This window comes from Pinus tabuliformis, chromosome 2_2 (genome assembly GCF_031772625.1).
Source record: "Pinus tabuliformis cultivar Carrire ecotype Pingquan chromosome 2_2, CPIR1, whole genome shotgun sequence".
Taxonomy (NCBI): domain Eukaryota; kingdom Viridiplantae; phylum Streptophyta; class Pinopsida; order Pinales; family Pinaceae; genus Pinus; species Pinus tabuliformis.
Window position 1 is genome coordinate 1,289,923,269 of NC_142300.1, and position 16,095 is coordinate 1,289,939,363.

Consider the following 16,095-nt stretch of genomic DNA (forward strand, 5'->3'; position numbering starts at 1 on the left):
TTGTTTTAAAGAGGGAAACCATCAACCATAAAAGGGAGGTCTCACCCCGCATAAAAGGTAAAACTTCAACCTGAAAAGGGAAGTCTCAACCTGTGATGGTTTAAGGATGACCAACAACTCTGGAATGCTTAATGCAATTCCTGGAACTCTTCCAAAACTGGCAAGAAGTTGGAGTCTTCTGCTAGAGGAAGTGTTCTCAATTTTGTTCCTGGAACTCTTCCAAAACTGGCAAGAAGCTGAAGTATTCTGCTAGAGGAAGTGTCCTAGATTGCCAACTGAAGGCATGCTCAGGGGCATCTTTGTCTCTGGCTACAACTCTGAAACTGGTGTGGCAGGTTGTGGCTCAGGCTCACTTGATGTGACTTTGAAGCTTGTAGATGACCATCATTTCCCCCCCTGTCAGATACAAGGTGAGATGATGGAGAAAACTCAGCTGCAAGACTGTTCAATACTCTGGAACAAGTTTTAACATGTGTTTGGAATATCTTCTTGGCTGTTGATGCCCATTGCCAAGAAGCGATCCATCCAAGATGAATCTTTGTTCTTGCAGGACGTTTGTTTTTGAAGCATCTGTGTGAAGAATGGCTAGTTTTATGACAGTGCTTACATGGATGAAGATCAAAACAGTGATCTTTCAGATGGCCAACTCGGTCACAGTGTTGGCATTTTACGATCTGTTATTGTTGTTGTTGTGGAAGAGGGGCAGAGTCTAGAACAGCTGAAGCTGAACTGTCATGAAGAGCAGGTGAACTGTCATGAATGAATCCAACACTCTGAAACTGAATGGGCTTGGTGTAGTCTGGAATATGAAAGGACAAGTCCTTGTCATATCCAAGACCAGTTCTGTGCTTGTTGTGGACAAGTTGTTCCCAAGGTTTGATGATGGGCTTAGGAAGTGCAGACTGAGTTTCTGCATCTGCATATACAACTGCTACTTTATTTGAATGAACAGTAACATTATTGACTTGCTGTTTATGGGAGTCTATTTCAATCTTCTGAACAGAAACAGGTTTAGAATGATAACTCCACTTGTGTAATTCTTCCAGCTATAGCTTTGTCTCAAGCTGCAAAAACTCTATCTTTTCTTGTGCATTTTGTATACATTTTTGAATGTCAGCAATAATGTCTTTATTGATTATGATTGCGCTGTCAGCAGTGGATACAATTAGAGTTCTCAATAACTCTAATATTCTTTCAAGCTTAGCCATTTTTCTACACCTTAAAAATCCTCCAAAATCCCACAATAAAATGTCAGCTGCTAAATATCTTCAAGTTACACAAGAAAGCCCTGTAGCTTAAAGGGAAAAAAACCAACCAGAGATATCTTGAAACTATGAAAATTATACAAATATCACCGAGTCCATATCTTCCTGCATTTTAACCACTTTTGCAATTTCCTGCTGAATGGACTGAATGTAATCCGCTTCTGAAATCTTGTTTGATGTGTATTCACGGCGAACTCTGCGAAGTTCTACTGTCTGAGGAAAGGACCCAATTGTGGTCGTTGGAAGAATTGGGAGGTTCAACTTTTTCTGTTGCTCATCTAAACAAGCAACGACAGGTGTAGCTCGCTTGTGATCAGAGCCTTTTAGTGCTTCAACAGCTTTTTGCACTGCCTTATTGTTCACTCTAGGAGAGGTCTTTCTTGAAGATATAGCAGCTGCGTTGGCAGTGAAATATGCCTGATCTGCTTTACCAATTAGTGCTTTTGCCAAAGCTACTACTTCAAGTACTTTTTGTGCAACAAATACAAGCCAGGACTTAATCTCATTATCAAGCTTTGTCTCATTTACTAAATCCACAGCTGTATGGAGAAGAGAGCAGGAGGTGGAGAAAACTATTTTGTCTTTACCAACACTCTTTTCAAGATCCTTTAAAATGCTAAACGATGCTGCCAAATCATTAGCCCAGATGTTTCTACCATCAATGACTCCAGCGAAAAGGTATTTGTCTCCAGGAAAGCCAACAGTTACCCAAATCCTCTAATATTTTGAAGAAATCCCTCGACTGCTGCAAAACTATCAGCTGCTAAATATCTTCAAGCTACACAAAGAAAATCCTGCAGATTAAAGAAAAACGCAGGGCAAGCGCTGGTGGCTTAATGAGCAGACTATTGCAACTGTGGCACTTTTCATTGCATCCACAACAAATATTTTAGTTCCAAAATATGGCGGCAAGATTATTGATATTGTCAGCAGAGATTTGAGAACGGAAGAAGAGAAAGCGGATGCTTTTAATACCATCAAAAACACTCTTGTGGAAATTCTTCTTATAATCTTAATTGGTTCATTTGCTACTGCACTGCGTGGATGGTGGTTTTATTATCAAGTGAGCGTGTTGTTGCTCGACTGAGAAAAGATTTATTTCGACATCTTATTAATCAAGAGATCGCATTCTTTGATGTCACACGAACTGGGGAACTTCTTAGTCGTCTTTCAGAAGATACAAATTATTAAAAATGCAGCAACGACGAATCTCTCAGAGGCTCTCCGCAATCTCACAACTGCATTGATAGGCCTTGGCTTTATGTTTCAAAAATATAACTGAACCATCCATTAAACTGCTGCAACAACGATATACTATGATTGTGCCATATCAGAGAGCGAGTAACTTGTCAAAAAAACAAGTGTCGTAAAACTGACTATCAAACCAAGAGTAATGAGGGCTATCATGAAGCAATATTCTCCTGGGAATTTAAGCAATTTAGGCCTTTAAGAAAATACACTAATTCGGTCTATAATACCACGAAACTTGCTAATTAGGAATCAATACATATCTTCCTTTGATCTGTATGCGTTCTCTAGCGCTACCAAACCATTTCATTGTTCTGCAAACTAGACAAGTCGCTCTCTATTGCTGAAGAGCAGTTTTCGTTTTCCGCCGAACGGGAGGAACTCCACGCTTTTACCCAAATCGCAATTACGGGCAAATTCACACTATGCAGAAGCTATCTTTCAGATTATGATTATAAAACCATTTCACAATTAATCAATCACTGTATATGAGAGTTTCCTCTTTCATGGCAAATTTAGAACTTCTGAAATCTTCAATCAAATCCAATGACTCAATTCATGCATATATGACTTGAACCCATGAAACAATGCGCCCATATTCCATTCAACATTATATTAATTGACCCAACCAGCACAAAACTCTGTATTTTCGACCCAATATCAATCATGTATATATTAGCAGATTCAACTCAAATCTGTTCAAGAATAAACGCCCACCAGACACCTTGAATTCACATTCATATAACCCAATACAGCAATGGTTCCACAACGAACCAAACAGCCTATGAATTCAACATTAATTGAATTTGATTAGAAGTTTATACAGCACACAGTGAAAACCAGAGTCACTATTGAAGCCGGTTGCTGAGTAATGAGGATAGTGGTTTATGTGAAGTCCACGATTTCAAAACCTGCAGTTGGACTTCTATCTACATGGATATATAACCATCACAGTTTTACAAAATCCTTTCAAAACACTTCCACGCTATTGCAAAGCAGAATTGTTTAAATATACAGAAAGGCAAACTGAAGTCGTTAACTGGTTGAATGCTTAGCAATCAAAGGAGTGCTAATTAAAATCTGTATTGATTTTTCTTTGGGCATCGATTATTTCAGTCAACCTAACAACAATCCAGCTTACCACTCACTCGCTTGCACATTGACGACATATCAGCGTTCAAATATTTTAGCTATGGCAACCAAAACCATTGGTGCAGCTTCCCGTTGTATGAGAAGCATCCTTACTTGCGTGCGCTCATATTCATCCTCTGTCCAATCAACTCTGAAACTGGTGTAAAATAGCGCTTTGGCAATTGACAAAACAGCGCTTTGAAACAGCACTTATCAAGCTAGACAGATGTAAATTACTCCATCGATTGCGCTCACACAGAAGAGAAAGAACAAATGGATCTTGCTTCGCTCTCAAGCCAAAAGCTCAGCTCTGATTAATTATGCTTTCAGAATGGATTATTCTTCAGATATACATGGGGACAAGGGCAATTAAACTGCTGGGTTCTACTCTTAACCCAAGTTTGACCCACGTACCGTCATTTCAACAATTAAGAATCATTAAACTTCGTCAATTGATACCGCCTGCACATATGAATATACAGATGACTGCATATATACAGAAATCAAACTGCAAATATATTGAATGATTATGTGATCGCCACGGCACCCAGCTTGTGCGTTAACCGTCTGGGCTCTTCAGGGCAGACACAGTGCAATTCAGGGCATCGCAGGTGTGGCAGAACGACAGAGGCGTTCAAGTTTAATGGTTATTCAAACACATTCAGTAACGCAGGTGAGAATAATCAGGTGAATTGTCAGGCAGTAGAGGCGCAGGTGTAATGACGCTCTTTTTTTTAAACGTATATGACAGTCAGAGAGCGATTATTGTATTCAAAAGAACAGGTAGGCAGAATTAATGGAGCGTTACAGGTAATGAAGACTAGGCCAGCACTATTCAAGGCAGCTCAGGCCGGTTGTTCAGGGAATAACAACATCTCATTTTTTAACTAAAGGATAAACCCTGAGGAAGAAAACTACACAGGCCACACATCATGGCTCTGATACCATGTCAAACACACATGGACAGCAAGAGAGATATGAATGATAAAACATGCAATACATTTTTTATTAACATGAGATATACATTTATAGTACAATATGTGACTCTTGGGTTTCAGATCCCAAGGTCTCTTGGACTGCTTTGGTCTATTCGGCTTCCACACTAACCCATTTAGGATTAGGTGTCCAACAGTGCCCAAAGGAGGCAACTACATAAGAATTAGATATCATTTTTGGGATTCAACTGCGTTAAGTAAGTCATTCAAACGTATGACCATTTCCATGAGAGGTAGTCGTAACTGACTAATTTCTCATGATTTTTTGAATAGTTCACTTAGCACTCATTGCATCGGGTGATGCTCACAGGGGTGAAGAAGTGGGATTGAAACTAGTGAAATGTGGAGAACGAATCACATAGCATCAATCATCACTTCCGGGGCTTGCACCCGGTAACCAGGACTTCCCAGGAGGTCACCCATCCTGGAAAGCCTAAAATCTAAGAATTGGAGAAGACAAAATAATGGGGCAACAGCCCATAAGCCAACGGCCTGGTACTCAGCAGGTTCTAGCTCTTTTCAGCAGTGTAGGTATTCAAACTCTGGCCCAGATCTCTCAATGGGAAGCCCACTCCCAAATCTGGAAAGGTTGGAGTTTCCCTCATATACCAGCAGATGTAGAAATTAGTCTCAACAACCTGAAAACTTATCTTCATGGTATAGCGCCCACCAAACGCTACCTTGCTGATGAATTTCGATGGGACCCTTCAGGCACTATCTACACTATTAAGGCTGCTTATCATCAGATCTGCACCAACGAGTATCCCACGGCAATCTGGGCACATTGGAGACTTGTTTGGAAGGCAGAAACCCTTCCAAAAATCAAATTCTTCTTATGGATCCTCTTAAGAGGGAAAGTCCTCACTGCTGAGAACCTCAGAAAGCGAGGAATAATTGGACCATCACACTGTCCAAACTGCCAAAAGAAAGAAGAGACAATCCAGCATCTATTTATAGATTGTTCCTTTGCTTCAGGCTGCTAGAAGGAAGCCTTTCGGAGTCACAATCCCCCCTGGGTGCCTGGCACTAGTATATTTGAAGTGTTGCACATATGGAAAAAGAGCTACCCGTGGGGAAGAAAAGCAAACAATACAGCTCGAAGGGTCTGGAATGCCCTGCCCTGTACACTTCTATGGAACATCTGGCTAGCAAGAAACAAAATGATATTCAAAGGCACAGAAACTAATGTTAGAAAGCTCTACAACAAAGCTTGGAATCTCAACTTGGAAACTCTATCCACAAAATGTCATGGGAATCTGAAGGTGCTGGACCTAACAGTCGAAGAAAGGAATTACATAGGGTATATTCTGGACAGAAGCAGCATAGAACAAAAAAGACGTGATCCCAATAGCAGAGACAGGCCTAGATGCAGCTGGAAAATCAGGATGAAAGATGAAGAATTTGCTCGGTGGCTCAAGAACAGCGATACTCATTATCTTTTTTTTTATGGAGCCTACAAATCCAACCCAGGAATCGCTGGGGCTGGAGGTCTTATATGCAACGGTAATGGAGATGTGTTAACTGAATATGAATGGGGTCTGGGCCATGCTTCAAACAACAGGGCTGAAGCTTTTGCCCTCCTTCAAGGTCTGCTCCAGCTTCAGAAACTTGGTATACCCAAGGCTACTATTATTGGAGACTCTGCCATTATCATTGGTCTGATGATAAGCAACAGGAAAGCCTAAAATCTAAGTCTGCAGCAAATCATCGAGCGATGCCATACTCTGGACCAGCAAATGAAAGGCAATTTTATTACCACGTCCTTCAATCTCTTAACAAAACTGCAGATAAATTGGAAAATAAAGCCTGCTCACACCCTGTTGGCAACCTTCGGTGCAATGACACTGACCTTTACTTTTTCTTGCCATGATCAGGCTCTATCCCATTTGTAGATCCACCCCACAACAGATCACTGTTCGTGGTTTCCGAAGCTCTCTACCCTGCCTCTCTGCGAAGAACCAAACCTCTGCCTCCTATCCAATGGCATTGGCCACCATAGATTTAACCTCTTCAGCACCAAACTCGGACTCTCTCTGGACCGCCCTTTCAAATCCCTCAAAGCTCTGCGATCTCAGCGGTTCCAACATTTCGCGCTCAATCAATTGTTTTCCTACTCCTGTTGACCTCTTCCTACCTCCAGTCTATCGGTCTCAGGCGCATATTGGACATGGCTTCCCGAATACAGCATTTCAGCTCCCCTAGACAGAGTGCCTCTCTCCCAAATTCAGTCCTTTGGGAATCTTGTATTCCTCCGAGTCCGCTTTAAAGGAGGTTCTGATGTGTCCTTGTCTAGTCCATTTTTCCTGCACAAGTGGAATAAATCTTTTACGCACTTTCCATTATAAACCTTTGGAAATAAAATATATTCGCACTCCTTGCTTATTAGTTCTGGATTCAGCAGCTAGAGTCTGGCGCGACAGGAAGTTAGTGATTATTAGTCCTCGAACAGGAAGATACAGTGTTGATGTTGCTGGTTGGGAAGCATCGCTCGAATTCACAAGGCATTGTCGTCATGCTGCTGCAGCTATGGGTGATCTAGTTTTCATATATGGTGGCTTGCGGGAAGATCGTAACCTCAGTGGGCGGCAAAATCGACACATCTGCAAAAATTAAAAATGAAGTGCAAAACCTGTTATATTTTATTACAGTTTGTCAGAATTTATACAGCATTTCGCTTCTTCACAGCGACGGAAACAAGTTGTAATGCTGACTCAATCAACAACTGCATCTACTGTTGGATCATCATATTCCAACATCAATTTGTAAAACTGGAGATCTGTCTCCCTCCTTTTTTCTTTTGAATATAAGCCAGCAACCGATTTTGTGAAAAAAAAAGAAATTATTTTCCATGTAGCATAATGTTGTAGACACTCTTCCTCTTTAGGGATGAATAACTTTCTTAAGGGCTAAAGATCTTTCATGTCTACCTCAGGGCTAGTGCAGAGGTGTGTAAGTGGGTTTTAGGTTGTTTAGGGTTTTTCTATCAGGCACATAGGTGGTTTTACGACCTAAAGTTTGAATTTGGTTACTTGGATACCAAGTGTAAGGACCATTCTAGGTTCCTTCAATTTGATAAAGTTTCCACATTTTCACCACATAAAAAAACAACATATTTGACAACTCAATACATATATTTTTTATAGCATATTAAAAACATTAAAAACATGTAAATAATTTTATTTATGACAATTTACAGAACTTAAAAAACAAGAATAAGAATACATGGTTACGATAGCTCCATTTTCATCCTCTTGTTAGACTATCCAACTGCATTTGCTACCCTATCAACTAGGAAAGTATATTTGACTTCCTACCCTAGGGAACCTCCATAGGCTCCCTAACCCTCTAAGCCCAAGTCTAAATTGCAACTATAGTGTTTCTGAGATCCTTGTTCCAACACCCGTTTTATACCCAACACCAAAATACACCTCTTAGTGATAGCAAAACCTCTGCGTTCCTAGGTGCCAAACCCCAAAATCAACCCTTAGTTTTTCTCCAAAGTTCCCCCGTAAGAATTCCCCTCGATCTTCCTCCGATTTCCCGCATTTATTCCCCCCCCACCCCCCTCCAAGTCATTGCCATTGACCCCACCATTACTTGTGTTGGACGCATGATTTCCATTAGATCAAAACCTGCAGACATTAGTCTTCACTATAATCACCAGAAATAGGATCCACGAGAGGAAATTAGTCCATATTGTGAAACACATGGGGAGTGTTGAACTCAATGCCCAACCATATCCCCCCAAAGTAAGATGGGTGAGTTTTGAACTTGATATTTATTTGTTGGACTCATGATTTTCGTTAGACCAAAACTTAGAGGCGTTAATCTCCGCTACAATCGCCAGAATTAAGATTCGTGAGAGGTGGTTAGTCCATGTCACAAAACACGCAGAAAACACTAAATCCAATGTCCAACAACTTGAAGGGGCTCTTACTTTTTGTAGTTTTGAGAGCTACTTCTAAAATTTTTAATGAGGAGAAGCCCTTAGGGCCAATTTTGGATGAAAAGTGATTTAGTCTACGTGATATACATATTGTGAACTATTTTCGCTTTATCTATGGTTAGTTCCATTGTTGTAAGGTTACATTTCTCATTTAATAGGCCTCTCCTCTGCGAGGCCATCACTTTTTATCACATTAATTTTCTAATATTATTGTTGTGAGTGTTGAATATTATAGTACCAAATGTATTTGCTATTTCAAACTAATATGCAAACCTACTTTGTTCATGTGTTACTAAGCTTTATTTTTTTTCATTAACAACTAATCGTTTAGAGTTCAAGCAAAAACTAGTGATTTCATTATCTATTTATTGTATTTAGTTTACTTCTAGCTAGGATATGTTAAAGTACTTTTTCTTTAAGTATTTAGATCTAGTTCATATTACATTCTATATTCTACATATCAATCAATCCAATACTCATTCATTCCCAATAATTCTAGGTAGGCTAGAATTTGGATGGGTTTTATACACCAAATGATATGAGAACTTATTGGAACTTCACATTAAGAGGTACCCTTATTTGTTGAAGGGAATTTTTCTCACATCAACACCTTCCTGACCCTTTAAGTCATAAAAAATATGTTAGGTAACAAGGCTTCTCTTAAAGCTATACAAACACATAGATAAAATTCTATAGCAAATCAAGTAACTCCTTTCCTTTCTTAAGGTCCAACAAACCAAAGTTGTTTCTAATGAAAATTTTCATCATCATCATTATCATTAATTTACTTCAAAATATGATCTATTATGACAACTTCTCATTATCTCAATGACCTTGTCATTAATAACAATTTAATTTGGGGTGATGATGATGATTGTTTCCATCCACAACTAACCTAACCACTTAAAATATACAACTACCATTTAATTATCTTTTCCATGATTAGATAGGCTCTTCTTCCCTTAGTTTAGCATTAATTTTGCATAACCTTATCTACACTTGAATGAGCTATATTTATTTTTTTTAAACTAATCAATAAACTCAACCCTAAAGAAAAAAAAATGATGATTTCCAATTTAACAATTAGCTTGCATGTTCTACATAGTTAAATGAATAAATGAACTTTTTGAACACATGGAGTTTAGAAATGATTGGGAAAGAAGAAAGTATATTTTTTTCAATTTAAATTAGATTAAAGGTGAATCTCCTTGCTTATAAGATATATTTTTATACAACCATATTAGATGTACAAATTTTGATATGTGCTATCACAATTTAGTTCATATACTTTGAATCAAGTAAACCCAACTCACATGAAAACAAATTTCTAATTTCTAATTTCATAGTTATTTTTATTCACTTTCTAATCTATATCTTGTAGAACACATTAATTTAAAAGAACATTAAAATACGAGATTATACCACTGCTATGATGATATGTTATGATAAATTCCCATTATCTCAGTGATCTTGTCATTAATAACAATTTAATTTGGGGTGATGATGATGGTTGTTTCCATCCACAACTAACCTAACCACTTAAAATACACAACTTCCAGAAAAAGAAGATAGAACATTGAATACTTTATTCTTCAAAAAGATATACATTTATAATACATCCTTATGACCATTGGTTTCATATTCTAAGGTCTCTTGGACTCCAGTGACTATTCACATTCTACCACAACAACCCTTAGCAGATTAGGTGTCCAACATTTCCCCCCTTAATCCAAAGGGGTATATACGAGTCTAAGAAGAGAGCTATAATAAAAAAATACAATAATTCATGACAACAATAGATTAAATGTGCTCTCTCAAATGAAGGTATAAGGTGGGAGAACTCGAGGTATCAACCATTGGACTTTTAAGGATGACCACCAACACTAGAATGCTTAGTGTAGTTCATGGAGCTGTTCCAAATCTAGCTAGAAGTTGAAGTCTTCTGTTAGACGAAGTGCTCCCTAATTCTTTGAAAAGGGAGACCATTGGGATCTCAACCTAGAACGCTTTATGCAATTCCCGTAATAGTTCCAAATCTAGTAAGAAGTTGTTAGTCTTCTGTTAGAGGAAGTGTCCCTAATGCTTTGAAAATGAAGACCATCATCCTGGAAAAGGGAGGTATCAACCTGCGGAAAAAGGGAGAACCTAAAACTGAAAAGGGAGGTCTCAACATGCGTGGTTTAAGGAAGGCCACCAACCATAGGAATTCTCAAGGGTTTATCTGCCTCTAGCTACAACTCTGAATATGGGTGTGGTTGACTGATGTAACCCAGCCCACACTGGCCCACACTTCCACGTATTCTCGGCGTTACACCTGTTGTCCGACTTCATGACGTGGTAGATTTGGTTGTTTATTTCGGCGGTTGTATGCAATATGGTTAGTAGAAATTTGTTTGGCAACTGGGAGTGAGTTAATGCTGCATTCAATGTTTACCTACGATCCTCGAGCCTGGTTCCCTCCGTTTGATCTTTGGCCAAAATGCTTTGGCTTCCCGGTCATTCGCGATTGTTCTGTTCTACTGTGAGGTTTCTGCGAGGGTTTGTTGGTTACACTGTATGGTTCTTGCTCTGGCAAATATGGCAATCTCTGTTTTTCCTCTGGGTACGGCTATGAGTGAATGTCGGCCTTCCAAACATGGTTATGTGATTGCCAGTGGATTTCTCCTATGGCTCGAGTTTGTTCTGGCTCTGGAGGTGCGCTTGCTCAAACTCTTTTCACACAGTAAGCTCCTTGGTCTCGTCCTGTCATTCTTCTATGGTTTGGTTTTAGAATCTGGTCTCTCGTCCGATAATCGCCCCTTACTATTTTTTTATTGCCTCTGCTATTGTTATTGTTGCCTCTAGTCTCTGTTCGGTGTGTGAAATGGTTTGACTTCTGACGCCTTTGAATTCAGGTAACAAGATAATGGACTTACACGGCTCTAAATAGGTAAATTATCCTCTCCCTGGTTCAATTTGGCCCTCTTCTAGCATTGACACTAACCAGAAATGCTCCTTCTGTCTCAGCTCTATCGATTTGTCAACGGCTCTGCTCCACAAACTTCTTGGTCCGGCTTACTCAGGTAATTTATGGAACCCTCTTGTTCCTATTTTTGCTTCAACTTCAGGTCTCAATATACAGATGTATTGACTGTGCTCTGTTTGTATGTGCAGGTCAATGGCTCGACCTGGGTACGCGGGTTCCTTCTAGGTTCGGTCTCCCAAATGTGGCAACCCTCTGCTGGTAGGCTCTGGTTCTTAAGTCCGTCAATGCACTGTTAGGGTCTTTAATTTTCTGTAGGGTTTGTAGCTCGTCATTCTGCCTTCGTGCTCACCGTTCTGCCTTCATGTGTGGTCTAAATCCCTTTTGAAAATGAACTTCAATCTGGTTTTAGTCTCTGTGCTAGTTGGCTGTTCGTTCAGTTTATGGATGTTCACTGTTACCAAACCCTAGGCTAGGGTTTGTCCACTCTGTGGACTCGGCACTTGTTTCTATTTATAAACGCATGTAATACATTTATATTTCTCGGTCAACAACAGTGGGAACATAATTTTGTTATATCTGTTTTACTTATGAAAATTATGAAGAATTGTTCGAAAGTACCTCGGCTATGGTTTGTTTTCTCCGGCACTCTGTTTCCGGTTCTTTATCCTCTCGGTCGTCTTGCTGTATTTCACCGTTCTGACTGTGGCTCAATTCATTTGTTCTTCGCTCTGTTTTTGGACATATGCATGAATTCGATGTTGCTTGTTGTTCGACAAGAACACAAGGAAACACGACCTTACAATGGTCGTTCTCTGTCTGTTAGCATTATTATTAACAATTCAATAAATGAAAATACAGTGGTACAATAAATAGGCAATGATACAGATGGACAGTTTGGAAATATGATCTGTTTCTATTTTTTTCTTTATTATGAAATTGCTGAACCTTTCTCTTGTCTTACATTGTTGCTTTTATACATTTTTTGTTACAGTTAATTGAAACTACCATTGCTTTCAGTTGAACAGAAATGATATGGTTGTGTAACTACAGTTCGGTTGACATTACAAGATCTTTATTTAGACAGTTTTTGTCTTTTCCTCTTTAAGTTGACAGATCAATTTTTAAACTACTGTTTATTACTGTTTGGACCATAACAACCCTAACCGACCATTTAACTTTGACTAACATAGCAACTAAAAGTAAAATAAAATAAAATCCTATCTCATGACCTGATAAACTAATCATAAAAAAAAGCAATCCAAATACTCAAACAACCTTCCAACCTGGTAGAGACTTCACCCGGTCATGGTGAGCTGGATGCTCCTACATCAGGCTCCTGGGGCAAAAAGAAATCATGGCTCCGGTCCATGAGCTTCTCGACTGAAGGCCCCGTTTGTTCAATTTTCTTGGCATCAAGCCATGAAATTTCCTCAATAGGATGGTTCTTCCACTTGACCAGGTATTGCACATACTCCTTCCGCCGAGTTCGTTTAACCACCCGAGTCTCGAGAATGCGTTCGATCTCGGGAGGTTGACGTAAGGTATCTGTCTCTTCCAAGCTTCTCCTTCATCCTGGGTATTCCATGTAGGTCGCGTGGTTCCATATTCTTCCTTCTCCTCTGGGTCAGTCGTATAGGGAAACAGGTCTGCTACGTTAAAGATAGGTGAAATGCCTATTCCAGGTGGCAACTGTATCTTGTAGGCATTCGCCGAAAACTTCCAAAGGACTTTGCAAGGTCCTATCTTTTTATACTTCAGTTTATTGTACGTACCTTTAGGGAAGCGTTCTTTGCGCAAATGCGCAAGGACTTCATCCCCCACATCAAACTGTACTTCCCTTCTCTTCAAATCTGCTTGCTGTTTATACTTTAAGCTGCTGTCCTGCAATTTAATTTTTACCTATTCATGCAAATCTCTCATCGCGTTAGCGAAATCTTCTCCATCTGCGCTTCGCCTTTCCTGTAGTCCAAGGTCCCGCAGTTCATGCACTCCGCGAGGATGCATGCCATACAAGATCTAAAATGGGCTGAAACCTATGTTGTGGTTAGGCAAGTCATTATAAGTGAACTCTTCTTGTGCAAGCGCTCGATCCCACATCCACGAATTCTCTCCGACCAAGCTTCGTAACAGGTTTCCTAGACTCCTGTTTACAACCTCTGTGTTCCTGTCAGTTTGCGGGTGATATGCAGAACTGTAGCTTAGCTATGTGTCCATTTTTTTCCATAAGGTACGCCAAAAGTGTCCCGTGAACTTCACATCCCTGTCCGGAAGGATAGATTTAGGCAATCCATGTAACATGACAATCTCATTGAAAAACAAGTGGGCCACATGGGTGGCATCACTGGTTTTTCTGCAAGGAATAAAATGCGCCATTTTTTAGAATCTGTCCACTACTACCATTACCGAGTCGTAACCTCGCTGAGTCTTAGGTAGGCCTAAGACGAAGTCCAAGCAAACTGAGTCCCACAATCTACCTGGAACAGGTAACGGTGTGTACAGTCCTGTGTTTTGACTGTGACCCTTTGCTAACTCCGCATCTTTGGCCAAAAGTAGAAATGACTGAGCTGCTTGAGTGTCTTGTCCATACAGAAATGTCCGACCAAACCTCCACTATGCTTCTCTCAAATGATATTATCCCTCATCGAGCAGTCAGGTATGCACAGATGTCCTCCCTTAAATAGCAACCTCTCCTGTAGATTGTAGTCCAACCAAGGACTGTTATCTCTCACTAAGGGATTCTGACATGCCTCATAGGCCTCCTTAAAATCTGTATCAGTCTGGTATAAGTCCTGTAAGTGCTCAAAACCCAGCACCTGCACAGTGCTTTCCTGCAGAAGTAGAGCTTTCCTACTTAGCGCATCCGCTACCTTATTTTCTTGCCCGCTAATATGTTTCAATACGAAATTGAAACTCTGCAAATACTCCACCCATTTGGCGTGTTTGTGGTTCAGCTTGTGCTGCTGCATTACATACTGTAGTGCAGAATTATCTGAAAACAGCACAAATTCATTTCCCAATAGATAATGCCTCCAGTGTTTTAATGCCTGTATAATAGCATAGAACTCCTTATCATACGATGAATATTTCTGTCAACTCTCATTCAGCTTCTCGCTGAAAAACGCTACAGGCTTATCCTCCTGACTGAGTACAGCTCCAATTGCTGTCCCGCTGGCATCACAACGAACCTGAAATAACTTCTTGAAATCTGGTAATCTCAGGATCAGCCTCTCAGTGATCTTTCTCTTTAACAACTGGAAACTTCTCTCCACTGCCTCTATCCATTGAAAAGGCTAGCTAGCCTTTTTGATGGTGTCCAACATAGGCACACAAATTTTGCTGAAATTATTTATGAATTTCCTGTAAAAACTCGCTAATCCGTGAAAGTTACGTACCTCAAATAAATTTTTCAGAGATGGCCAATTCACTATCGCTACCACCTTCTCCGGATCCATCTTCAGTTCATTCTCTGCTATTACAAACCCCAAATAAATCAATTCCTTCTGCAGAAAAGTACATTTCTTCAAATTTATTAGCAGTTTATTCTGCTATAATTTCTCCAACACCTTACGCACATGTTGAAGGTGTTCTTCCCTTGTCCTGCTAAAAATAAGTATGTCATCCAAATATACTATCACAAACTTCCCAATGTACTCCTTCAGCATCTCATTCATTAACCTCATGAATGTACTGGGTGCATTACTTAGCCCAAATGGCATGACCAGCCATTCGTACAGCCCCTCATTCGTCTTAAAGGCTGTCTTCCATTCATCCCCCTCTCGTATCCGAATCTGATGGTACCCGCTCTTCAAGTCTATCTTAGAGAAATAAGCTGCCCCGCTTAAACAATCCATCATATCATCCATCCGTGGCAGTGGAAACCTGTACCGGATGGTGATTTTATTGATGGCCCTTGAGTCGGTGCACATCTGCCACTCTCCTCCCTTCTTGGGAGCGAGGACCATTGGAACAGCACAAGGGCTTAAGCTTTCCCTTATCAATCCCTTGTCCAACAGTTCTTGCACCTGCTTCCTAATTTCTTCATTGTCTTTGGGGCTCATTCGGTATGCCGCTTTGTTCGGCAAACTGGCTCCGGGTATGAAGTCAATATGATGACTTATGCTCTGTTTGGGGGGTAATTTGTCTGGCAAGTCATCTACAACTATATCTGTAAACTCCTGCAACATTTGCTAGATTTCCGTAGGTAAATCTGATACCTCTGTATGCAACAATACTGTCCTTGCTTTCTTTACAACTGCATAACCTATCTCACTGTCCTCAACCTGTTTTAGAAATTTTTTTCCGCTAACCAACAATGTTCTTAGTTCACTAGTCTCTGTTGTCCCTTCTTCCTTGAAAGGCACAAGCGTATGGTTGATTACATCCTTAACAAATTTATAACAATTCGTCACTCCATCGTGTACCACTTTCCTGTCGTACTACCAAGGTCTGCCAAGCAGTATGTGACATACATCCATCGGCATGATGTCACAAACGACTTTGTCCTTATATCTGCCTATTTGAAACTCTACCTCGCTCTGTTCATCC